The sequence below is a fragment of the Bufo gargarizans genome, chromosome 3, assembly GCF_014858855.1.
Source record: "Bufo gargarizans isolate SCDJY-AF-19 chromosome 3, ASM1485885v1, whole genome shotgun sequence".
In the NCBI taxonomy this organism is placed as follows: Eukaryota; Metazoa; Chordata; class Amphibia; order Anura; family Bufonidae; genus Bufo; species Bufo gargarizans.
Window position 1 is genome coordinate 499593391 of NC_058082.1, and position 25387 is coordinate 499618777.

Below are 25387 nucleotides of genomic sequence, written 5' to 3' on the forward strand. Positions count from 1 at the left end.
GGATGACAATCTTGCCTCCGTGTTTTTTCACGGACCCATTGACTTGAATGGGTTTGCAAACCGTTGTCCGTGAAAAAAATAGGACAGGTCCTATTTTTTTTCACGGACTGGAAACACGGATCACGGACGCGGATGACAAACGGTGCATTTTCCAAATTTTCCACGGACCCATTGAAAGTCAATCTGTCCGCAGAAAATAACGGAACAACGGACACGGGACACAACAATGGTCGTGTGCATGAGGCCTTAGTGTTATAATTTCAATATTAAAGAGTGTATATATCATGTGCATTTATATCAAGTGGTGTACAAGATCAAATCAAGGTTACTCGGCAAAACCCTGCTGACAATCGATCTGATAAAGCGAGTAATTTAGGTAAAATGTTTTAGTATTTTACTGTTTTGTGTAGAAGTCAATAGTCTTGCTCCTAATGTTTTCTGAGGAACCCTGGTTAGAATACACTCTGTTCAGGCTTTACCTTAGGTACCAATGAATTCAACCAACATTTTGCTACTATGAGTTATACTGTAAACATGTTGTTTTACAGTCCTATCTAAATAGTTCTGTTATGACTGTAGATATGGAACCACTGTGCCAACCACCAGGGGTTACAGATGCCTGAAAAGATACAGATTACTGAAACTGCAATTCATGTTTTTTTTCCTGGAAAGTACATGATAAAATAAGCTTCTGTTGTACTCCATTTTCCATTTCAGTACCTTGAAATAGGTTGTTTTTTGTTGTTGTTTTTTGTTTGTTTTACAAAGACCTTATGTAGGATACGTTTTTGACATTACGAAGTGAATATTGTGTGTAAGTCTTCATATGTGTAGCTGGCTTTGTGATAGTCTCAATACGTGCAGCAGACAAATCTCTGAATCCAGGTTGCTTATTTACTTTGGCACTGAAATATTCACAGTATGCTATTCAAATGGTGTCAGCTGGCAGATAATGAAAATGACATGTACAAAAAAAACACCTTTCAGAGAAACATTAGATTAAAGTATCAGAAAGCATTAAGATGCAGGATTTCAACGATTAACAAAAGGCTTTGAAACAGCGTTGAGAGTGATACACATTAAAAGACAATGAAGCATCAGTTTTCCCACAAATTAAAATATGCATTACATTACATTACACAATTGAACACAAGGAGTGAGCTCATTACCTGGAATATCAAGCACATGTTAGAGGAGACAATCTCCTAAAAAATAGAACTTAAACATCTTGATTATCTAACTGGATGGGCACCCCGGCATCCAATATTTTGTCTCTCCAGTTTGGAGGAAGGATCCTTGATTATGTGCAGGCCATGGAAGTTCCCTCTTGTGTTCAGTCATTGTTGGGGGAAGAACCCAGCAAGTGCTGCAACAATACAGGAGAAAGCAAGATGTGTCCTTCAGAGTGACAGATTTCTTAGAGTACCTTTCTGCCCTGACTAATAGCGTATACTTTATGTCAGGGGCGTTACTAGGTCAAAACATTCGCAGCTTGAGCCCCTGATGTTTTGTCCAGGGCCCCAAATGTTACGGCTGGTTGAATTACAGCGATACAGTTGAATTACTGCCTGTGCCGGGTCTGTGCGGTGTGATGATGTCATCACGCACGCTTGCGCCAAGACACAGACGGCGCAGTGACTTCAACATGCCTGTCTGAATCCAGAAGCCTGCAACTTGGACCTCCGGTGGTGAGAAGTCAGGTGAGTATTTTTTTATATCTTGTCCACAGTGGGGGCTTTGTGAATGCTATGGGCGCTTAAAGGTTGGCATTATATCTGCTGGAGCCACTGGGAGATTGGTTATAACTACAAGGGCCTTTGCAAGTACTGGGAACACTGGAGAGGTCATTTTACATCGGGGCACTATGTGGGGGTCATTGTAACTGTTGGACGGCAAGTATTGCTGGAACTACAGAGGGCATTATTCCTTCCGAGCACTATAGGAGGGTGTTATAACTATAGGGGGAACCTCAGGAGCGCCTTATATCTACTTGGTCACTATAGGAGGACATTATACCTATTGGGGGGAGAACAGGAGAGACTTATTACTACTGGGGCACTATAGGAGGATATTATACCTATTTGGGGCACCATAGAAGGGCCTTATTACTACCGGGACAGTACTGGAGGGTATTATACCTATTGGAGGCACCACAGGAGGGACTTACTACTAAGGCACTACAGGAGGTCATTATACCTTCTGGGGCAATACAGGAGGACATTATATCTATACGGGGCACCAGAGAAAATCCTTATTACTACTGGGTCACTACAGGCGGATATTATACCTATTGGGGGCACCACAGGAAATCTTTATTGCTACTGTTGAACTACAGGAGGATATTATACCTATTTGGGGCACCACAGGATGGCCTTATGACTACCGGGACACTACAGGAGGGTATTATACCTTTTGCGGGCACCACAGGAGGGACTTATTACTACTAGGGTACTAGATGAGGGCATTATACCTTCTGGGGCACTACAGGAGGGCATTATACTTATTGGGGGCACCACAGGAAATCCTTATTACTACTGGTGCACTACAAGAGGATATTATCCCTATTTGGGGCACCACAGAAAAGCCTTATTACTACTGGGGCATTACAGGAGGATATTATACCCATTTGGGGTGCCACAGGAGGGCATTATTACTATCGGGACACTACAGGATGGTATTATACCTATTGGGGGCACCACAGGAGGGACTTATTACTACTAAGGCACCACAGGAGGGCATTATAACTTCTGGGGCATTACAGAAGGATATTATACCTATTTGGGGCACCACAGGAGGGCCTTATTACTACAGGTGCACTACAGAAGGGTATTATACCTTTTGGGGGCACCACAGGAGGGCATTATTAGTACTGGGGCACTGCAGCAGGGCATTATTCCTATAGAGCAGTGATGGTGAACCTTTTAGAGACTGAGTGCCCAAACTGCAACCAAATACCCACTTATTTATCGCAAAGTGCCAACACAGCAATTTAACCTGAATACCAATATAGTATATCTTCCATGTGCTTTATCATTTAGCTATAATAGCTTAATAGCCTACAATCAGTGAGCCTCTTGTGTTGTTCATAGTGCGTCCTGTGCTGATGAATGGCAGGAAAAGTCTAAGGCATATTGGTACACCATAGACTTTTTCCAAGGCGCGGGTGCCCACAGGACTGGACAACTCCCTCAGAGCATAAGACTAGGGTTTTCAGAAGACATGACTGAAATGTTAACTTTATTCTCAAATTTCTTGATGCTCTAAAATGGAATTGCTCTGCAAACAAATTAATATATGGGTTGTAACTCTACTTCCTGTTCTGATTGTAGAATTTTTAATTTTGCGTCCTGTACATGATTATGGGGGCAGGCATGTTGCCTGAGCTGCTATTACCATTTAGAAATATGTTGTACAGCCGTTTCATGGACCATATAAAAAAATAAACTGGAGATGTTCATTGAATTCTATAGGAGAGTTTTCCAGGCATGCACTGTGACCTGTTCAGAGATGACCGTACAGGGAGGGGGAGTAGATAAGCTGTGACAACTACCGGGTTATTTATACATAGGTTTTACCTTTCATTGTAATCCTACCAGTGATAATAATGAGACGACTGTTGAAAAGTGATCTGTACAGATCAGGAAGTGTCAGCCTAGTATCAGGCTCCGCGGTGTCAACATTGCAGGATTTTTTTTTTCTAAATATAAGATAGTGACATGGAAAATTAAAAATATCATTAAAAATATTAAAATATGTTTAACAAAAATTTACATATGCAGTAGATCATGTTCTGAGGACAAATCCCCTTTAATTGTATTCCAGTAAGGCCTATTGCACACGACCGTATGGCTTTTTCAGTGTTTTGCGGTCTGTTTTTCATGGATCCGTTGTTCCGTTTTTTGTTTCCGTTGTGTTTCCGTTTCTGTTCCGTTTTTCCGTTCCGTTTTTCCGTATGGCATATACAGTATACAGTAATTACATAGATAAAATTGGGCTGGGCATAACATTTTCAATAGATGGTTCAGGGAAAAATGGAACGGAAACGGAAGACATACGGATGCATTTCCGTATGTGTTCCGTTTTTTTTGCGGATCCATTGACTTGAATGGAGCCACGGACTGTGATTTGCGGGCAATAATAGGACATGTTCTATGTTAAAACGGAACGGAAAAACGGAAATACGGAAACGGAATGCATACGGAGTACATTCCGTTTTTTTTGCGGAACCATTGAAATGAATGGTTCCGTATACGGACCGTATACGGAACGCAAAAAACGGCCAGTAAACGGGAAAAAAAAAACGGCCGTGTGCAATAGGCCTAAGGCTGTATTCACAAACAGCTGATTATTCTCACTGCCTTGTCTCTGTTGGATGTCCAAATAACAGGCGCTAGAAGATTTCTTGAGCCAGAAACAGGTGTATCCACAATGATCAAATTTAAAACAAAAAATTTCAGCGCTCTGTAAAAACTTCACTTCTTTATTGGAAAATCCTTACAAACATCTTGTACAATGATTAAAAACCAGACCTTTGTGTTTCAGACATAGTATGACTTGTCCTTTATCATGATATACGATGATTAAGGACAAGTCATACTATGTCCAAAACACGTAGGTCTCGCTTTTAATATTTGCACAAGATGTTTTTAAAGATTTTCCTATAAAGAAGTGAAGTTTTTAGAGAGTGCTGGAGATTTTTCATTTTAAATTTGTTCATTGTACATACACAACTATGTGACATTATTGTTGCAGTTTTATGCCTCATGCACACAACTGTGGTGTGTTTTGCGGTCCGCAAATCGCGGATCCGCAAAACCTGGACAGCCTTCAATATAAATGCCTATTCTTGTCTGCAAAGTGCGGACAAGAATAGGACATGTTATATTTTTTTTAGCGGGGCCACTCCGTGTGCTGTCCGCATCTTTTGTGGCCCCATTGAAGTAAATGGGTCCGCATCTGAGCCGCCAAAACGGCGGCTCAGATGCAGACCTAAACAACGGCCGTGTGCATGAGGCCTTAGAATCAGTGACTTTTTTTCAAAATGCAGAATTCTCTAGGTACATGTATAGTTTTTTGTGGCGTTCCTTCCTTAGGCCTCATGCACACGACCGTTGTGTGCATCCGTGGCCATTGTGCCGTTTTCCTTTTTTTTTAGTGGACCCATTGACTTTCAATGGGTCCGTGGAAAAATCGGAAAATGCACCGTTTTGCAGCCGCATCCGTGATCCGTGTTTCCTGTCTGTCAAAAAAATATGACCTGTCCTATTTTTTTTTTACGGACAACGGTTCACAGACCCATTCAAGTCAATAGGTCCGTGAAAAAACACGGATGCACACAAGATTGGCATCTGCGTCTGTGGCCGTAGGCTACTTTTACACAGGCGGATCCGCAGATCCGTCTGCATAAAAGCTTTTTCAGAGCTGAGTTTTCACTTCGTGAAAACTCAGATCTGACAGTATATTCTAACACAGAGGCGTTCCCATGGTGATGGGGACGCTTCAGGTTAGAATATACTAAAAGAACTGTGTACATGACTGCCCCCTGCTGCCTGGCAGCAGGGGGCAGACCCCCCTGCCCCCCCCTGTATTTAACACATTGGTGGCCAGTGTGGCCGGCCCCCCTCCCTCCCCTGTAGTTAACACATTGGTGGCCAGTGCGGCCGGCCCCCCCTCCCTCCCCTGTAGTACTGTAGATTCATTGGTGGCCAGTGCGGCCGGCCCCCCCTCCCTCCCCTGTAGTACTGTAGATTCATTGGTGGCCAGTGGGCCCCCCCTCCTAATTAAAATCTCCCCCCCTATTATTGGTGGCAGCGGAGAGTACCGATCGGAGTCCCAGTTTAATCGCTGGGGCTCCGATCGGTAACCATGGCAACCAGGACGCTACTGCAGTCCCGGTTGCCTGGTTACTTAGCAATTTGTAGAAGCATTATACTTACCTGCGAGCTGCGATGTCTGTGACCGGCCGGGAGCTCCTCCTACTGGTAAGTGACAGGTCTGTGCGGCGCATTGCTTAATGATCTGTCACTTACCAGTAGGAGGAGCGCCGGCTGGTCACAGACATCGCATCTCGCAGGTAAGTATAATGCTTCTACAAATTGCTAAGTAACCATGGCAACCGGGACTGCAGTAGCGTTTAAACTGGGACTCCGATCGGTACTCTCCACTGCCACCAATGTTAGGGGGGGGGGAGATTTTAATTAGGAGGGGGAGGGAGGGAGGGGGGCCCACTGGTCACCAATGAATCTACAGTACTCCAGGAGATGGAGGGGGGGCTGGCCGCACTGGCCACCAATGAATCTACAGTACTACAGGGGAGGGAGGGGGGGTCGGCCGCACTGGCCACCAATGAATCTACAGTATTACAGGGGAGGGAGGCGGGGCCGGCTGCACTGGCCACCAATGAATCTACAGTACTACAGGGGAGGGAGGGGGGGCCGGCCGCACTGGCCACCAATGTGTTAACTACAGGGGAGGGGGGGCCGGCCGCACTGGCCACCAATGTGTTAACTACAGGGGAGGGAGGGGGGGGCGGCCGCACTGACCACCAATGTGTTAAATACAGGGGGGGAGGGGGGTCTGCCCCCTGCTGCCTGGCAGCAGGGGGCAGTCATGTACACAGTTCTTTGAGTATAGTCTAACCTGAAGCGTCCCCATCACCATGGGAACGCCTCCGTGTTAGAATATACTGTCGGATCTGAGTTTCACAATCTAACTCAAATCCGATGGTATATTCTAACATAGAGGCGTTCCCATGGCGATGGCGACGCTTCAAGTTAAAATATACCATCGGATTGTATAGTATGGTATAAAAGGGACTCCTGACTTTACATTGAAAGTCAATGGGTGACGGATCCGTTTGAAATTGCACCATATTGTGTCAACGTCAAACGGATCCGTCCCCATTGACTTGCATTGTAATTCAGGACGGATCTGTTTGGCTCCGCACGGCCAGGCGGACACCAAAACGTGGATCCTCCAAAAATCAAGGAAGACCCACGGACGAAAAAACGGTCACGGATCACGGACCTACGGACCCCATTTTTGCGGACCGTTAAAAAAAAAAACGGTTGTGTGCATGAGTCCTTAGGCTTCTTTATAGGATTTTTGAACACTTATAAAAATGCCATTAAAATGTCTGAAATTTTTATTTTTTTCCAAGCATTGAAATTCAGAAGAATAGCACTGTACAGAAGCTGTAACAGAGGTGAATAGTTCTGTATTCAACTATTTTGTTTTTCCCAAATTATCACTTTGCAGAGATCTGTTTTCACTTTGACATTAGTCTTTTACTGGTGACTGGTGTCAAAAAGGCTTAAATAATTCCGTGATTCAATGTCGTTCTGCAATAAGCGGGGTTGACAACCATAATTTTTATTTTTTCTGGACAACGTCTCCCAAAATCACGGACTGACAACATTTTTTATGGACAAATTGGAAAACTATAATGACTGAAAGATTATAAGTAGTGTTGAGCGAACTTGTGATTTAAGTTCGGCATCTAAAGTTCGGCTTCGAAGAATCCCGTTATGGATTCTAAATTCCGTTATGGTCCGTGGTAGCGGAATCCGTAACGGGATTCTTCGATAACACGAACCCGAACTTTAGACGCAGACCTTAAAACACAAGTTCTCTCAACACTAATTATAAGTGATACAGGTCTATAGCTCAATGTAATGATAAGAACTCATTACCAGCATTTACTGTGAGCTGTAAAATGATGATAATTACCACCAGAATAATCTAGACAAGTACCACTGGCCTAAAAAATAAAATCACGAACACATCTAATTTTTTTTCACGGACACTGGAATAAAGTTGCCTATTTTCACGGACTATCCAGAAATCTCTGGACGGTTGGCAACCCTGACGATAAGACATAAAAAAGTCTGAGGAGGGAAGAATACTTTTATAAGAATTATATAGAAAACATTATATATAGCAGCATATTCTTGCTTATATCAGAAGGACAAGAGAAGAAGGTAAAGCAACACAAAAACAAGACCAATAAATAGAGCATTTCAAATGCATGGAATAAGCAAGAAGTAACAAAGGCAGCCCAGCAGCATGATTTTTTTTTCATATTTATTTTAACACTTCCATTCCCAAGGTGCACAATTTAGAAGAATCACATCCCCTCCTCCCTCCTCTTTTGGCTTGGCATGTGGGGCTTGGAGTTGCTATTTGTATCTCCACTCAAGCATGGGTAAAGGCCATATCCCTCGGCTCCAAGCCTCAAAGCAACTTCACAACCATGTCTTAATGCAAGACCAGAATTAAGTGGCAGTATCAGCCTGTCGTTCCTTACCAGCTAATGACAGAGAAGACACTTGAACTGAGTGGCCCAAGCTGTCTAATGCTTCATATAAAAGCAAAATGTGAAAGAGCGAAAAATCTCTCCATGTGCAAAAAAAAATTAAAAATTAAAAAAACTTCCACCTTCTAATTGAGACAATTTATCCTAATTACTTCTCATAATGTGAGGGAGGTTTCACAAGGGATGTCCTTGATTAAATATAAAATGGACTGTTGCAGAGAATGGTTATAATTTGTCTAAGACAGCATTAAACTGCCTGGCCTCAGTTGTCAGTTGAAGCAGTGAAATTGAAGTTCAGCAGTTTCTGTCTGGTGTATGAAAAATTTGGATGAAATATATGTTATTTTTTAATCATGTCTGTGCACGTTCAGATTTTAACATGTCTAGTATTAAAGGGGCTGTCTAGATTCAGCAAGAAACCAGATAAAGCTGGGGAATAGCCTACAAAAACGTAATGAGCAGTACTGTGCCTCGCTTTGGTTCTCTCTTTTCCTGACTACACAGGTGACAACATGTATCCTCTGCAGCCAATCATTGGCTTCTGCGGTGCAACATTGAGGCCAATGATTGAGTTCAGTGGTCATGTGTTGCTGATGTGATGACACCACTGCAGCCAGTTAAACAAAGCCCAGCTGGGAGAACTGGAGCCGCGGCCTGGATCTGTTAGGTATGTACTGCTCAATTCTTTATGGTAGGTTGTTCCCTAGCATTGTCCAGTTACTTGCTGAAACTGGACAACCCTTTTAAGGCTTCATAAAGACAGCAAAGATGATTGCGCAGAGGCTGTATAGAGGCTCACAGAGTACTCGCCGCTCTGTACCACTGAGCCGTAGGAATTATAGTGCCTTTATACAGAACAGTAGGTTTCCTCCCCAACAAGCCACAACAAAATGTATGGCTCTGTGTCTGGTAAAAAATGGTTGCAGCACTTGCTTGAGTACCACAGTCCCTTAAAAACAGTTCTTTTAGTGGCTTCCAAGAATCACCCCACCAAAGATCTGATATTGGTGCCCTACCTTAATGAAAGGCCATCAATATTAAAGTTCTGAACAATCCCTTTAAGAATGATCCTTTTACTTTCAATCATCTGCAGGATGTCTGACATGAAAAAACAACAACCTTTACACGTCTGGAGAGGTACATTTGAATCCTGTAACACTCACCCGAGCACTCTATCCATTTAAAAAAGCTCACCGGCTAGGATGCCAAGAGTTGAACCTGCACCAATATGAGATTGGTGGCTTAACCTTAGATTAATCACAGAATAGAATGGGTTTACGGGGAGGAAATGCTCAAACCCCAAATACTGTAGAGTATTTATAACCGGGGGAGCAGATCCTCCACATATTATCCGTTGCTAACGGCAATCCCCAACAAAAATGCATACAATGGAGGATGCCGGCAGTGGACCACAACAACATCCTACACAAGATGAAATAATGTGTGGATGAAAATATAAAAGAAAATAGATCACTGCAAATGGTGCACCACAATAGTATGCAACTGACAATACAAGGCTAAACCCTCACACTGATGTTAAAAAATGAGATTTTAGCCAATATATTCCTGTCAGGAACATATCGTAGCCCGCGCACCCCACCAAGGTATCTCAGTGTAGCGCAGCACCTACCGCTAACCTACCCATAGTGTGTGAACACTGTCTGATAGGTGCCAAGGTCCGACTCACAGCCAAACTCCCACACTGATCTATTTACTCGGTGGGGCTCGCAGCCTCCTCCAATTGTATTAGTGATCTTACTTTGGACATATCTGGGAGTTTGGCTGTGAGTCGGACCTTGGCAGCTATCGGACAGTGTTCACACAATATAGGCAGGTTAGCGGTAGGTCCCACGCTACACTGAGATTCCTTGGCGGGGTGCGCGGGCTCCGATACGAATATAATGGCAAAAATCTAATTTTTTAACATCAGTGTAAGAGTTTAGCCTTGTATTGTCAGTTGCTAACCTTAGATTAATCCAACAATTTTTTTCAAAGGTTGGATAGCCGTTTTAAAAGGGCAGTCCAGGATTATGTTTTAAATGTCCCACCTTCCCCAGTAGGGCCTGTGAAGAAAGCTATCCTTAGCTCCTCCTTGCTGCTCTATTCGGACTCTGTGGCTCCAGTCCTGGCTTGTCTTCTACGGTCCCCACATGCAAACTTCCCGCATGGATGTGATTACGTGTGGTGTTACAACCATTGATTGGCCTTAGCAGTGATATGGCACAGCAGTGACATGCCACTGGGCTGAGACCACAACTGGGGTATTGGATAGTTCCCTATTATCCCACACATTATTTACATATACCCATACATCACGGAACATTATAAACAGTACTCATCGGACAAGTCATTTTACAGAGCAACTGGTTCTTCAATTTACTCTACAACGTGTTATCCTGGGGCTACCTCCAACAGGAACAACATAATTCTGCCATAGTCAATTGCTGTACTTTAGGGGTCACCAGACTATTAATGGGACCCCCAATACCCCTTTAAATAATTTCCTACCAAAACCTTCTTCCTGATGACTGCTGCTACGATGAACACCAAGCCCGTAATCTTTCACCCCAGCCAGGCCATTAGCACTCTTCAGGGCGGGTGGACAGGCTGTTCTCTGGTTTTTATGCTGCCATTGGTGAGAGAACTAATACCCATTCCCACTTGCTGAAAATGCCACCTCCCACCCTACACTGCCAGTCTCCCCTGCCTCCCACCCTACACTGCCCGTCCCCCCACCTAGTCATGGTCGGTGGCACACTAGGCTGTGTTCCTTTCTGGACTTCTCCTTGTAAAGCTTATACCCAAGTTCATAAAAACCAGATTAAACATGTATAATTTTTAGGTATCTTCTAAATGTAAATTCATGAATAGGAAAGATGTGCGAAAGAGGTTTATTTTTAGTGCATGTAATGATTTACTCAGAGAAAAACTGAATATTTCTGGGCTTTGACAAAGTAGTCTTCAGCTGTGAAACAGCTGTTGGCATTTCAGTTTGACCAGCTATTGTTTCTCCATGAGTCAATGTAACAGATCTGTTTGTCTTGCTATTAATATCACAGGGGAGCATTGAATATTAATGTGTATTTTTTTTTATTGCAATGAACTGTATTTTTCTTTTGTGGATTTTAGGAAATGAATTAAAAAAAATTCTAATCCACAATAAATTACTACCTTTGACAAATTGTAAAATACGTTTAGATAGCATTATGGCGACATTACAGACTTCTATAGGACCCTACTACACTTCTGTATGCTGCTGATACATGGATGTGTTTTCTGTTGGATTCCATCAAACACATTTGCTGTTCACCAGGGAATCTAATGCTCAGGTACCCCTCTGCTAGAGAGGGTGCCTTTAATACCCAGGGACCCTCAGCCATTGGCTGAGGAAAAATTTAGGAGGGAGCAACAGGCAGCAGCATGGAGAGGATTTCAGTGACAAGCACGTCGGATGGAAAGGGTAAATAGTGTATCGTCCATGCCCACAAGGGACAGCAGGGTGTGGTGGTCATGGACTGCAGACCTAACATAAAACTGTTTTTTGGAAAGAAATAGGCACAATTGTGCATTATATGGAGTGAAATACACGCTGCTGGTAATGCTGGGAATATGCCTCAAAACATATGGACTGTAGAAGAACATGTAGAGGAACATGTGTTTTTTGGGCTTCCCTAATGTCTTTTTCAGCCTAATTATTCCCCTCTTCAGCTGCACTGTTAAATACACAAGCAGGGGGCTTCTCCCTTCTATGGAATATGCCAACACTGTACTGCGTGACATCGTTTCCCTTCCTTCTCACTATGTTTTCAGCTCTGGAGCTCATAGAACAGATAAGAAGGGAGAGGAAGGCAGGAGGCTCATGTGAATTTCATAAGCAGTGTAAAAAACTGTTCTTTTTATCACGTTCAAGATCTCAGCTAGCTCTGACATGCCCTCGATTCCTGTGAACTGTTTTTGTTATCTCTGTAACCAGAAATAAATCTTGCCTGACAACAGGCTGTGGATTGCAAATTAAGTGGAAGTGAGACTCCTAGTGGCAATGACTTTATAGCTTGTTTTAAGGTGGATGCTCTCATATTTCTTAAATGAAGTGATTTAGAAATTAGCTATTTACACTATTCTCTATATTAAACTAAATACAATTGTATGTAAGTACAGTGACTGTTTAACCCCTTCCCTACATATGACGTTAAAGTACTTCAAGGCAGCAAGTGACTTGCCGTATTTTGCCGTACTATTACGTTATGGTCGGGTGGCACCGGAGCATTGCGCACCCTATCACTGCAGGCGCCCAGTGCTGATAGCCGGGCCCCTGCTGTATCCGCCTGCATGTGCATGTGGCGGGTGAGGGAGCCCATCGTGTCCCCACACTGCTGTGGTGGGGACCCGATGGGTGACAAGGCAGCCCGATGCCATGCACAGGCTGCCCAATGCCTTGCATGGCATCGGGACATGCCCCAGGCTGGCTCTCCTAGGCGGTTATTATGGATATGGCGATACCTAATATGTATACTTTTTTTATTTATTTCACTTTAACACAATAATAGCATTTTTGAAACAAAAAATAGCTTTTTTTTTACACAGTTGTATTTTTTTATAAACTTTATTTCTGTCCTACTCTGGGACTTCAACTTTTGAGGGTCTTATCCCCTCTGCAATGCATTACAATACATGTGTATTGTAATGCATTGCCTGTTAGTGTATTACACTGAGTAATACACTAACAGGGTTTGGTCACCTAACATCACATAAAGTGCAACACCAAGCGATCAAAAAGGCATATGCCCTCGAAAATAGTACCAATCAAACCGTCACCTCATCCCGCAAAAAATGAGAGGCTACCTAAGACAATTGGTCAAAAAATAAAAAAGCTATGGCTCTCAGACTTTGAAGACACTAAAACATCATTTTTTTTGTTTCAAAAATGCTATTATTGTGTAAAACTTAAATAAATAAGAAAAAGTATACATACTAGGTATTGCCATGTCCGTAACGCTCTGCTCTATAAAAATGTCACATGACCTAATCCCTCAGGTGAACGCTGTAAAAATAAATAAATAAAAACTGTGCCAAAACAATCAATTTTTTGGTCACCCTGCCCCATAAAGTGTAATAATGAATGATCAAAAAAATCATATGTACCCAAAAATGGTACTAATAAAAATGTCAACTCTTCTTGCAAAAAAACAGCCTCTGCATAAGACAAATGGCTGAAAAATAAAAAAATATGGCATTCAGAAAATGGAGACACAAAAACATAATTTTCTTTTCAAAAATGCTTTATTATGTAAAACTGAAACAAACAAGCGAAGAAAGTAGACATATTTGATATCATTGCATCTGTAACAACCTGCTCTGTAAAAATAGCACATGCTCTACCCTGTAAGATGAATGTTGTAAAAAATAAAAACTGTGCCAGAACAGCCATTTTTTTGTTACCTTTCCTCACATAAAACATAATATAGAGCAATTAAAAATCCTATGTACCCCAAAATAGTACCAATAAAACTGGTACCTTATCCCCTAGTTTTCAAAATGGGTCACTTTTTGGGAGTTTCTAATGTAGGGGTGCATCAGGGGGGCTTCAAATGGGACATGGCATCTAAAAACCAGTCCAGCAAAGTCTGCCTTCCAAAAACCATATGGTGCTTCTTTTCTTCTGCACCCTGCTGTGTGCCCTTACAACTACATGTGGGGTGTTTCTGTAAACCGCAGAATCAGGGTAAAAAATATTGAGTTTTGTTTCGCTGTTAACCCTCGATGTATTAAAGAAGAAAATTGATTAAAATGTAAAATCTGCCCAAAAAAGTGAAATTTCATTCTTGTAGAACAAAGGTGTAGTTTCCAAATTTCTAATTATCTGCTTTTAAAACAGATGGTGATACCTCATATAATAGTTATCACTTTACATTTCCCATATGTCTACTTTTTGTTTGGATCATTTTGTGAATGCCATTTTTTGGGGACGTTAGAAGGTTTAGAAGTTTAGAAGCAAATCTTGAACTTTTTCTGAAAATTTCCAAAACCCACGTTTTAAGGACCAGTTCAGGTCTGAAGTCACTTTGTGGGGCTTACATAATAAAAACCACCCATAAATGACCCCATTTTAGAAACTACACCCCTCAAGCTATTCAAAACTGATTTTACAAACTTCATTAACCCTTTGGGTTAAAGGAAAATGTAGATGACATTTTCACTTTTTTGGCAGATTTTCTATTTTAATCATGTTTTTCAGTAACAAAGCAAGGTTTAACAGCCAAACAAAACTCAATATGTACAGTCCTGATCAAAAGTTTAAGACCACTTGAGAAATGGCAAAAAAATCATATTTAGCATGGCTGGATCTTAACAAGGCTCTAAGTAGAGCTTCAACATGCAACAAGAAGAAATGGGAGTGAGACAAAACATTTTTTGAGCATTCAATTTAATGAAAACAACGAATAAACTGAAACAGGCTGTTTTTCAGCTGATCAAAAGTTTAGGACCACACCTCCAAAAAAAACCTAAACCCCCCAAAACAGAAATCCAACTTCCAAACATTAACTCAGTAATGAGTAGCGCTGCCATTATTGTTTATAACTTTCAAAATTTGTTTCGGCATGCTTGATGCAAGCGTTTCCATGAGGTGAGTGGGAACATTTCTCCAAGTGGTGAAGACGGCCGCACGAAGGCCATCTACTGTCTGGAACTGTTGTCCATTTTTGTAAACTTCCCTTGCCATCCATCCCCAAAGGTTCTCAATTGGATTTAGATCAGGGGAACACGCAGGATGGGCCAAAAGAGTGATGTTATTCTCCTGGAAGAAGTCCCCTTTCCTGTTCCACTAAAGGAAAAAGCACCCCAGACCATTATGGTGCCCCCTCGACTGTGGCGCGTAGAAAACATCTCAGGTGGGATCTGCTTGTCATGCCAGTAACGTTGGAAGCCATCAGAACCATCAAGGTAAAAAAAAATCTCATCAGAGAATAAAACTTTCTTCCACCTTTGAATGTCCCATGTTTGGTGCTCTCTTGCAAAGTCCAAAGGAGCAGTTCTGTGGCGTTCAATGAGACGAGGTCTATGAAGACATTTTTTGTTTTTGAAGCCCTTCAGTCTTAGATGCTGTCTGATGGTTATGGGGCTGCAGTTAGCACCAGTAAGGGCGTTAATTTGGGTCGAAGATCATCAGTGTCTTGATGGACAGCCAATTGGATCCTCCGGCTTAGTGCTGATAAAAAATTTTGGGGTCTTCCACTTAACTTTTTTGTTCCATAACCCTCAGGATCATTTAAGAAATTCCAAATGACTGTCTTACTGTGTCCCACCTCAGCAGCGATAGCGCGCTGTGTGAGACCCTGCTTATGCAGTTCAACAACCCGAAGACGTTCAAAAAGGGAGAGTTTTTTGCCTTTGCCATCACAACGTGTGACTACCTGACAGAAAATGACAACGAATCCACATCTTTGCACAGATTTGGCCTTTTAAAGGCATGTGGTCCTAAAATTTGGATCAGCTGAAAAACAGCCTGTTTCAGTTTAATCGTTATTTTCAATTAATTGAATGCTCAAAAAATGTTTTGTCTCACTCTCATTTCTTCTTGTTGCATGTTGAAGCTCTACTTGGAACCTTGTTAAGATCCAACAATGTAAAATATGATTTTTTGCCATTTTTCAAGTGGTCTTAAACTTTTGATCAGGACTGTTTACCCTGATTCTGTAACACCCCATTTGTGATCGTAAACTGCTGTACGAACACACGGCATGGAGCAGAAGGAAAGGAGCGTCATGTGGTTTTTGGAGGGCAGATTTCACTGGGATAATTTTTAGGCTGCCATGTCACATTTGAAGACCCCCTGATGCACCCCTAGAGTAGAAACTCCAAAAAAGCTACCCCATTTTGGAAACTATGGGATAAGGTGGCATTTTTGTTGGTATTATTTTAGGGTACATATGATATTTGGTTGCTCTATATTACACTTTTTGTGAGGCAAGGTAACAAAAAATAAGCTGTCACAGATTTTATTTTTTGTTATTTACAATGTTCATCTGACAGGTTAGATCATGTGCTATTTTAATAGAGCAGGTTGTTACGGATGCGACAATACCAATACCAAATATAATTTCAGTTTTACATAAAGCATTTTTGAAAAAAGAAGATTTTTTAGTGTCTCCATATTCTGAATGCCATATTTTTTTGGGGGGCGATTGTCTTAGGTAGGGACTCATTTTTGTGCAGGATGAGATGATGGTTTGATTTGTATTTTAGGGTGTGTGTGACTTTTTGATCACTTGGTATTACACTTTGTGATGTAAGGTCTTTTTTGACACCATTTTTATTTTATTTATTTTTACGGTGTTCACCTTAGGGGTTAGATCATGTGATATTTTTATATAGCAGGTCATTGCGTATGTGGCAATACCTAATGTATACTTTTTTTATTTATTTAAGTTTTACACAATAAAAGCATTTTTGAAACAAAAAAATGTTTTAGTGTCTCCATATTCTGAGAGCCATAGTTTTTTTCTTTATTTTTCGGGCGATTGTCTTAGGTAGCATCTTATTTTTAGCAGGATGAGATGGCGGTTTAATGGGTCAATCTTAGGGTGCGTATGACTTTTTAATCGCTTGATATTACACCTTTTGTGATGTAAGGTGACAAAAAATTGCTTTTTTCACCTGAGGGGTTAGATCATGTGATATTTTAATAGACCCGTAGGTGATGTAGGTGACAAAAAAAAATTATTGTTTCAGCACAGTTTTTATTTTATTTTTTCTATGGCGTTCAGATGAGGGAGTGGATCATGTGATATTTTTATAGAGCCAGTTGTTATGGATGCGTCAATACCCAATATATCTGGTTTTCTTTTTTTTTTCTTTTTTTTGTTGTTGCAATTTTATGTGTTTTTATTTTGGTAAATTTTATTTTCTTCTTTACTTAAAACTTTTATTTTTTAAATGATGAAAAACACCTTTTTTTTGCACTTTTTTTTGTCCCATTATGGGACTTCAACTTCTGGACCCGCCCAATCAGCCAGCCATACATGTACAACGCTGGTCCTTAAGTCACGTCCACCAGCGCCGTCTATGTTCAGTGAGGGTCCTCTACGGGTTAAATGATGCAAGACATGAACAGCTCCAGTAGCTGCCCTCACTGTAAGACACCCAGTACACTAGCGGTCCCTATACTCTCCCTGCTGATAAAACCTGACTTTCTAGCTAGTAATTCAATCTACCTATCTAAATATCTCACTACAGATGGCTGGCTTGTGTCTGTAATTGGGATCTGTCAAAGACATGGAAGGCAGAGCTTCTCACATCAGTAGCTGAGCTCACAATGGTGTCTGTGTTTCATAGCTAGCATAGAGCCTGATAGACCAGCCGATAGCCTTCCTCCTGATTGGCTGGCAGACTGCCTGAAAAGTATTACGGGTCATGAGGTCATCCATTTTCACCCTCCCTGCCCTATTTCTCTCACTAGTGTATGAATTTTAAAAGTAAAATGGCAGGCGGCATTTTGAACAATTCATCGAAAGCGAATCGCCAAATCTTTGAATTTATTTGGCAGAATAATTTCTTTTGAAATTTGTGATGGATCCAATTCTTTTAGAATTCATTCGCTCATCTCTAGTCTAGGTGCAGTCACATTAGTTCATTTGCCTCTGTCATGGGGAATGATTTCATTATTTCAGACATGCCAACATAAGAGGATAGAAGCAATTCCACCCCAGCTGCAGATAAAAGGAGCTGCATTGTAGGCAACACAGATAAAAATGATATGGATTGTGATCACAGTCATCTTCTCCTAAACTATCTGGTGTTTGGTTTAAAGCTGCTTCCTCTGACAGATTCTAAGCAATCATGTAGAAGAATATAGTGTGAAATAAACAGCCTTGCTAAGATGCAGGTAAAATCCGAGCAATATAAAATTATTAAAACCAAGAATTTAACGCAGCATATGTTCAACGGTGTTTAAAGATCTTGGTCATAAAAGATCATGGTCTCACTAAAGACAATAATCTGATAAAGATTCACTGGTACATTTTGTTGGCAATAGCTGTCTAAATTCTGGACTTGCTTTTGCGTTGACTCTATTTGTCGTCCCTGTATGAGGCTGCTGGGAAAATTCTGTTTAATCCATTCATACAACAGTATTACACACAACACTAATAACTAACACAACAAATAGTAGACAGTTTTCAAGGTATCTAAACCTGCACAAATCAGTAGCAGGACAGAATATAATAAATTAATTCATCTCTATTTAGGCTAATAATATAAACATATAAGACGCTCCTGACCGTAAGGCACACCTCTCTTACTGATCACATAAAGTGCTGTATGGGCGCTCTGTTAAGGAAGCAGTCAGGGGGAATCTGGCACTATTAGAGCACAGATGATGCAAATTGAATCAGCTCACCTCCATCCACTATGTTAGTACACAATCATAGGCCTAGATTCCAGGTTATATATGGAAAATAGAAGTTTGTTTAGCACTCAGATAAAATCATACTTTATTTAGTCTTAAAGTGTAACTTTCGTGATTGTAATATTTTTTTTCTAATGTGTAGGGACAGAGATAGGGAACCTTTTCCGATAATACCTTTTTTTGAGAATTTGTACATTTATACTAGAAAATTTGGACAGAAATATACCTTAGCAGCGTGCTCCAAATGAGATACATTACAGCAGGCAGTAAGCGCTCACTATTGTTAATGCAGGGAGAAGCTATTCTACAGTATATAGTGACAATTATAGTGTGTGTATATATATATATATATATATATATATATATATAAAATTATAGTATCTCTCATGTACATGGGACACAGAATGGGGTTCATATCTACCATTAATGATTAATGTACTTTCCATGTTTTCAGTGTGATCCCCAGAACTGCTTATAGGAGGCACAGCTTAATTATTGAGCCTTACTCGGTAAGGGGAAACTGCCATTCCCCCCTCTGAGGGAGTAGCTATTGTAGTCTGATTTCATCAGCCAGGGAGTCTGGCCTTAGCAGCCAAACAGTGAAGAGTTGCAAAGGACTGTGCAGTGTGAGGCCTGCTACAAGAGTTTCACCATCCCTTCATGCTGAGGACAAGGGCCAGACCTCTGCGAGAAGGAAACACAGATTTTATAGACTGTCTAGGATAACATGGAACTGTGCATGTTAGCAAACGTAATGCTTGCTTACAGTTATGGCCTTTGCTGTTTATGGTTATGGACTATTATCTCAGTGCCCACCACACTTTGAAAAGGATACGCTGTCTTTTAGAAAATCTGGGATCTTCAGTACTGTTTGAAAGATGTTTGCACACCTGTTTGGAAAAAGACTCAAGGACTACTACTGCCATCATTGCAGCTGCCTGTATACGGGCATTGAGAAAAACAAGCTTTGTGATCCCTTAGAATTGTGCCTGATATATGCTTATACTGCATCACCCACCATCTTTAGTCAAAAGATAGTTTTTTTCCTGTGCCAGGTCATTGTCTCCATCATCTGCTGGCGCCTACATCTAAACCTACTGTGCCAGGTCATTGCCTCCACCATCTGCTGGAACCTACACCTAAACTATTGCCTTGCACCCTGCCACCTGTTTACCATTAGTGATGGACGAACATCGGCCGGAATGGTTCACGAACGCAATAGCGCAAACGTGATCAAATGTTTGCGAACCGCAAGAGGGCCCCATTTACTTTAATGGCAGGTGAACCAGAAAAACCTTCAGCTCCTATTTGCAGCCACCAAATACTTAGTAGAAATGCACAAATAGTCCCACAAAATGGACAGTGACATACTAGAGGGGGATCAATGACAAAAATTCTAACAAAAAATATGTATGTATTTTAGGCCACAGGAGTACGGGCCTTAAAAATTAGGCATTTACCTGATATAAAATAAATTCTGATTATTTGGCTCGAGGTAAATTATGAGGTCAATGGATAAAAATTTGACTGTAGGCCACTGGACTACAGGCCCCAAACATTAGGCATTCACCGGACAGAAAAGATCAAGTAATTATGAGGTGTATATTACATGGTCAATCGATATTAATTTTACTGCAGGCCAGTACAAATAAAGGTCAAATACATATGTTTAAAGAACTAAAAATATAAAATTGGATTAAAAACATGGCTAACGAAATCCCCCTAATGATAATAGTTGAAATTCGATAACACGTGGTCGTCACTGGTGTTGAATTCCTCCGAGGCCCCAACAATTATTCATTCGCCGTACAGAAAGGAACAAGTAAGTATGTGGCTGGAGGTAATTTACACGGTCATTGGATATCAATTTTACAGCAGGCCAGTGGACTACAGGCCCCAAAAATTATGCATTCAGCGTACAGAAAAGAACAAGTAAGTATGTGGCTGGAGGTAGATTACACGGTCATTGGATATCAATTTTACAGCAGTAAACAGATATGGAAAGAAAAAGAAATGACAATATAAAAAGGAGGATAACTCACTTGACTATCTCAGAATTGAATCCCAAGTAATCAAATGGTCAGGCAGGGTGCCAAAGGGTGGAACTTCTTAGGCAGTGGTGATTGGATAAATACTAACTAGAATAGAAGATAGATAAAAGAAAATGTTTAGGAGAGGCAGCCATGTGTGGTTCTTTGTGTGCCTGAGCACCAGGCACAACCAAGGACTGAAAATGTGAAGCCAAGGGAAAAATGATAACCAACAATAGACCAGGAGGCGCCAGTCAAAATTATAGGAATAATTAAGTGCCACGGGTAAGGAAGGTAGAGAGGAAGTGCACCCCCTAAACTGCCACCCTCAACCCTGTCCCTGCCTACTTGCACCACCCGCCCTAGGTGACGGAGCGCAACTGGGCGATGGTCCCTGACCTACCTAAGTGCAGAGTAGAGCGAACAGAGACAGAGAGGAACAGAAAACCAAGGCAGAAGGCGGTACACAAGACTTAGGCAAACAGATAGATAGGAAGGTTGATAAGACAAAAGTACCCAGCGATGGGAAAGGCAATGGTGGGTCAACTAGCCTAGGTCAGTCCGGGAGGTCACGTCAATACAAGGGATGAGGCAGGAGACAAAATCCGAGAACGAGCCGAGGTCAAATCCAAGAGATAGCGTAAATACCAAGGGAGCGGGCAAAAGCGAGGTCAGGAAACGAACTAGGTCAATACTAGAAGTCAAGTAGGATGCTAATAGTAAAAGTACACACAGCCCTAGAGACAAAATCACAGGCAACCTGTGGCCAGCAGGTTGCCTGTTTAAATAATGGAGGAGAAGGATCATGTGACGTGGCCGGATGTACCGCGTCCTCGTCACCATGGCGACGGAGACGCTGGGAGACCGGAGGCGCAGCGGGTGCCGCAAGCGTCCAGGCTGCAAGGAGATCGGGGAGCATCGAGAGCAGCCCGCCGCCTGCCTCTCGTGACATTAAGAGTAAAGAATAGATTAGAGGAGTGGGATGTATATGCCCACTAATTGCCTTGCAAGATACACCAGAACACCAAGGTTCAAAGGAAGGTGTCAATAGGTAAAATATAATAGAATACAAGGAATAAAACAACTGATATACCTTAAAAGATATTCAGAATCACTAAATTATATCAATCAAATTAATATTAAAACCATTAGGTAGTGAACTTCACTCACTTCACAGGGAGGATTTTCTATTGGGATAAAGCTCAAGACACCCAAAGGAATCCTCCCTATCCTGGATCGCCTGTAGAATCTTAGGAAGAAGCAGAAGTCCGAACCCTGGTTACTTCTTGCAATTTCCTTTATTGGTGTAAAAGCAGGATATAAAGCTGAAGTTCACTACCTAATGGTTTTAATTTGATTGTTATCATTTAGTGATTCTGAATATCTTTTAAGGTATATCAGTTTTTTTATTCCTTCATTCTATTATATTTTAACTATTGACACCTTCCTTTGAACCTTGGTGTTCTGGTGCAATTTTACAGCAGGCCAGTGGACTACAGGCCCTAAAAATTATGCATTCAGCGGACAGAAAATAACAAGTAAGTATGTGTCTGGAGGTAGATTACACGGTCATTGGATATCAATTTTCCTGCAGGCCAGTTAGATTACAGGCCCCAAAAATTATGCATTCACTGTACAGAAAAGATCAAGTGATTATGTGGCTGGAGGCAGATTAGACGATCAATGAATATCAATTTTAGTGAAGGCCAGTACATATACAGGTCAAATACATATGTTTAAAATAACTAAAAATATAAAATTGGATAAAAAATATGGCTAACGAAATCCCTCCTCTTGAAAAAAAAACCTAATGATAATAGTTGAAATACGTGGTCATCACAGGTGTTGAATTCCTCCTAGGCCTAAAACATTAGGCATTCAATGGACAGAAAAGGCCATTTATGCCTCATTATTTACATAAGACAGGGACCATTATTTGTTCTTGGTGTTGTAGGATATGTGTGGGCTGGCATGAGGAAATTCAATTAAAAGTGGTTGTCACAGGTGTTGAATTCCTCCGAGATCCATGTCTCATTCATTTTTAGAAATGTGAGGTAGTCCACACTGTCGTGAGCTAGGCGAGTGCGCTTATCGGTCACGATCCCCCCTGCTGCGCTGAATGTCCATTTGGACAGGACACTAGACGAGGTGCAAGCCAAGAGTTCCATGGCAAATTGTGCCAGCTCTGGCCAAAGGTCAAGCCTGCACACCCAGTAGTCCAGGGATTCCTCGTTTCTCATAGCGCTCACATCGGCCGTTAACCCGATGTAGTCGGACACCTGTCGGTCTAGGCGTTCACTGAGGCTGGATCCAGAGGGCAGCTGTCAATGGGTTGGCTGCAAGAATGATCTCATATCTGAAGTGACCAACACATCTTCAAACTGCCCTCTTCTTGCATGCGCTGTTGGATTGGTACCCGAAACTGTTTTTCTTTAAGTGGAAATTCCTCTGCCAGCAGCTGCAAAAGCAGAATGCAGCATTTCTCAAAGCAAGGCCTAGAACTGCTACATTTTGACAGCCCTCTGTGATGCTGGTAACATGTCCCCCATTTTGTGCTTGTACCGGGGGTCTAAGTACGTTGCCACCTAGTACCGGTCCTTGCCCTTTATGCTTTTTATACGGGGGTCCCTCTTCAAACACTGGAGCATGAAGGCGCCCATTTGCACTAAACTAGAAGCAGTGGAGTGGAGCCTGGCTCCTGCTTATCGTCCAGGATAATGTCGTTCTCGGTCTTCTCCCCCCAGCCACGGACAACACCAGGGATCCCAGAAAAGTTTAAAGCATGCTCTTCTTGCTCCTCCTCTTCCCCGGCAGAGCATCACCAGGGATGAAACCCAGCGTCTGGTGATGTCTATGCGTTCCAGACTTCAGGCTGTAATTGACTGCAAAGAATTTGCAACCAGGTATTAAAAAGTGAAAGTTTGATTTATGATTATTAATCTGTCCCATTACTTTTGGTTCCTTAACAAGTGGTAGGCACATATGCAAACCTGATTTGGATGTAAATACCCTCAAATTAAAGATGAGAGTCTGCAGTTAAAGCACATCTTGTTCGTTTCATTTTAAATCCATTGTGGTGGTGTATAGAACCAAAAATGTTAGAATTGTGTCGATGTCCCAATATTTATGGACCTGACTGAGGCAGGGGTTTGATATACCAATAATATACAATCACACTTTTTTTTGGGGGGGGGGGGGGGGGAGGGGCAAGTGGTATATCACACCAGTTAAAATTATTTGTTGCAATAGCGTTTGTAACTCTGTGTAACAGAGAACCGCAAACAAATGCTGCACTACCCAAATATACCTATAATATACTTTCTATATGGTGCATCACACTCCTGCCTCAATCAGTTTTTTGGGGGGGCAACAGGTATATCACACCATTTGAAATTATTTGTTCCAATAGCGTTTGTCACTCTGTGTAGCTGCGGTAATGCGGCAGAACCGCAAACAAATGTTGCACTACCCAAATGCACTACATAGAAAGTATATTATTGGTACGTATATCGCACCCCTGCCTCAATTAGTTTTTTGGGGGGGCAACTGGTATATCACACTGGTTGAAATTATTTGTTCCAATAGCGTTTGTCACTCTGTGTAGCTGCGGTAACTCAGCAGATCTTCAAACAAATTCTGCACTACCCAAATGTACTATATAAAAAGTATATTATAGGTATATCACACCCCTGCCTTAATCAGTTTTTTTGGGGGGCAACTAGTATATCACACCAGTTGAAATTATTTGTTCCAATAGCGTTTGTCACTCTGTATAGCTTCAGTATCGCAGCAGAAACACACACAACTTCTTCATAATACAAATGCACTGTAATATACTTTCTATGTTAGAAAGTATATTATAAGTATATCACACCCGTCAGTAAGTCACACCTATTGATAGCACACCTATACCAGTCCTTAAAAGGAATTTTGTGGCCCTATTAGCTAGCGTTTGGTGTCTCTAACAGTCTGTCCCTGCTCCACACAGCAACCTCTATCTACACTGGAAAAAGACTGAATATAAAATGGCGGCCAGATCGGGTTTATTTATAAGGTAGGGGGTGTGTCCATGTGCTGAAACATTTCAATTGGCTGTCCTTTACCACCTGATGGATGTGTCATGGGTTAAAGTTCTTCACAAGGTAAAAGAATATGGTGCCAGCGGACATCGCCATATGTTCGCCCGTTCGGCGACCCGTGAACGAGCAAAGTTCGCCTCAAAACGACCGCCGGGTGAACTAAAAGGCCATCTCTATTTACAGTCAAGGGCACCTCACTATATAGAAGCTCCAAGGCCATGGTGTGCCCCAAGGGAAGAAAGGATGCACCCTTAATTCACTACACAGCCCAGGGAGAGACAGGGTGAGGATGCTATACCCAAATCTTGATGTATCTGCAACTGTTAATGTTCCATATGTATTATTATTATTATTTATTTTTATGTATTGGTAATTTATTCCAGCAATAAAAGGTATGGTTAGCAATGGTTGGCAGAAACAGGGCTAACCACCCTATTCCTCTACTTTCGGTAGGAGTTGTTTGGGCCAACTTCCTGCTAGGAGGGGGAGTTCCAGTTAAGACAGAGAAGGGAAATGAAGCACATGTCAGAGCTCCTGCTCCTCTGAACTGTATCCAGTT